We start from the raw sequence: 3,009 nt of genomic DNA on the forward strand, positions 1-3,009 counted from the left end.
GTTCCATTGATTTATGTTCCCACGTTTATACCAGTACCATGTTTCTTTGGGTTATATTATGGCATAATTTAAGTCTTATAATGTGATGCCTCCAAATTTGTTCCTTTTGCTTAGAATTGCTTTAACTATTTGGATTATTTTTGATTCCACATGAAATTTAGGATATTTTTCTAAGATTGAGAAAAATAATGTAGGTATTTTGATGGAAGTTGCGCTGAATCTGTGAACTACTTTGGGCAATACAGACATTTTAAGAATACTGATTTTTCTAATCCATGACCACGGATGTTATTCCACTTGTTTGTGTCATCTATGATTGCTTTCATCAGGGTTTTGTGGTTTTCCTCCTGGAGATCTTTCACTGCTTTGGTTAAGTGTTTCCCTAGTTATTTTATTTTTTGCAGCAATTGTAAATGTGATGGAGTTCTTCATTTGATTTGATTCTCAGCTTGATCATTACCTTTGTATAGGAATGCCACTGATTTGTGTACATCAATTTTGTAACTGAATCTTTTTTAATTCATTGATGAAGTTTTAAAGTCTTTAAAGCCTTTAAGGTTTACTAAGTGTAAGATAAATAATCAGCAAAAAGAAATAGTTTGACTTTGTATTTTCCAATTGGACTGGCTTTTCTTTCTTTCTCTTGCTTGATTACTCAGGTTAGGGATTCCAGTACTTTATGGAACAGAGGTGGTGAAAGTGGGCGTCCTTGTCTTGCTCCAGTTCTTAGGGGGAAGGCATACAACTTTTCTCTGTTCTGTGTGATGTTTCCTGCTGTGACAGGGGTCAAAGGTCAGCTCCAGTTGCTGGGTGGTGCCCTACCAAGCCAATGGCCCCAGCCAGCCAGAAAGTCTGTTTGGAGGCAGGCGGTCAGAGGCTCACAAGCAGGTGGCCCTCGAGGGGTTCTCTTCTCCCTGCCCTCTGCTCCACAGTATTCCCCAGTAACCTCTGCAGGCTGGATCCCAGGCCAGCTGAGCTCCTCTGTGACTGTGCTGAGGGCCAGGAGGTTCCCCTCCTGGTTCCCCACCTGAGATGAGAGTGCAGCCCTCCTATGGGGGAGGGGCTCCCTGTGAACATGTCACAGCCAGGACCCACACCACACTCTCCCCATGCACATGCATCAAGAAGGTCAATCACAGACCACGCTGGGGAGAAGCACTCCCATCCAGCGTCACAGGGTGCCCAAGCAGATTGGATTTCCCACAACACTAGGGTGAACCAGAGCCCGGCTCCAGTGGAATCACTGGGCACACAGCACCAGGGCCCCAGAGAGCAGGGAGTTCACAGTCTGAACACATCTCAGTTGCTGCAGGTCCCCAAGAAGAAAGGCCTGAGGCCCATACTCTGTGGAGACCTCTCCGCAGCAGCAGGTGAGGGAAGAGAGAGGCAGAAAAGAACCTGCGGGGAAGAGCTCTAGCAGTCTGGGTGGGAGGGCGTCTGCCCTGAGTGTCCAGGCTCTGGAGTCACAGAAATCACCTAGGACTTGGTCTGGAGGTGGGAAATATTTGCGTGGAAATGAGTAGGGTGGACCCTGAGGAGGTGAAGTCCCCTGGGGAAGATGCACAGTGAGTGCGACCAACCTGTGTGACTTCAACCCCAGGGCAGCTCTGTTCTCTGCACCCCTCTAAGGTGGGGGTGTGTGGCCACATCTCCCCAGAACAAGGTCCCCTGCAAAGTCCCCCCCTCACCCTTTCCTAGCCCAGATGCGCCCAGGTGCGATGAGGGACACACTTGGCAACTGGTGTCCGATTCTGGCCGGGAGAAGCCGCTGGTCTCCCCAACGAGACTGGCTCGGTGCAACTGACAGCAGAGGGCAGGCGGGAGGCCCCACTTCACTTGTTCTCATCAGCTCTCAGGGTCCACTGGGGCCGGTCTGCGCAGAGTTCAGGTCTATCAGCAGACACGCTGGCAGGGGCTGCAGTGGATGGCACCCGGGTACCCTGCAGCCCGGACCACTCCTGGAGTCCTGCACAGACACCCCGAGGTCTCAGAGCTCTGTCGGAACCTCGGCCTTCGGCCCTGTTACTCCCCCCACTGTTGTCCGGAAAGGCTGCAAGGGACCGCCCCCAGGCCGCCACCCTGGCCGCTCCCCCAGGTTCATTTCCTCTAGGTTTGGGCTTTAGGTTTAAATTATTTTCGAAAACTGTCTCCTGCATTATATACACTTGAAAAGTGTGTATGCATTTCTAAACCAAAACCAGTAACTAGACAAAACACCACCGTCTAGCTTTAGCCGGTCTCCTCTGCACAGCATTTTCTCACCCTCAGTAGAGCCTACCTTTAAATGTTTGGATTGATGCCTTCATTTTTTTTAATTTTCTTCCAGAAATATTTTAATAAAAATTGGCTATTTCCAAGAAACACCCACTGCACGCCTATCAAAAAGAAAGAGAGAGAGAGAGAGAGAGAACCATAACGGAATAGAAAATTTACCATAGGGCTACAATTTAAAGAAATTGCAGACACTTGAGCCCATCAGCAAAGTCCAGTATTAATGTCACATTCCTCCTTATGGGCCATGATTAGGAATCTGCTTAGATAACAAAATAAAAGTCAATACAAATGCTGAACTATTTAGGTCAAAGGACCTCTATAGAAGCATCTGTCTTCAAAGGCTTTCCAGTTTGAGACTCAGACTTAGAATAAGGCATAACGATGTTAACATAAGACATACAAGGTGATGAAAGAGGGATTCTACAAATCCCCGTATACTCTGAACCTGATAAGACAAATCGAGATTTCTTTATTATTTTTCTTTAAGCAACTGCCAAGACTGTAATCAAAGATAAACAGAAGGCACAATGGCTTTGCTCTGGTTTTTTGTTATTTGCAAATTTCAGGGATTTTTGGGGGGGGGGATTTTTTTTTTTTACAAATACAAATTAAACATGAAAAAACTCTACTTCAAAAAACTCTAATAGTTCAAGAAAAGCGTATCAGTTGCAGTCTAGACATTTAAAACCTATCTCACAATTTAAAAAAAATTTTTTTGAGACAGCATCTCACTAT

This window comes from Otolemur garnettii, unplaced genomic scaffold, assembly GCF_000181295.1.
Source record: "Otolemur garnettii isolate 467f Iridium unplaced genomic scaffold, OtoGar3 scaffold00212, whole genome shotgun sequence".
Classification (NCBI taxonomy): Eukaryota; Metazoa; Chordata; class Mammalia; order Primates; family Galagidae; genus Otolemur; species Otolemur garnettii.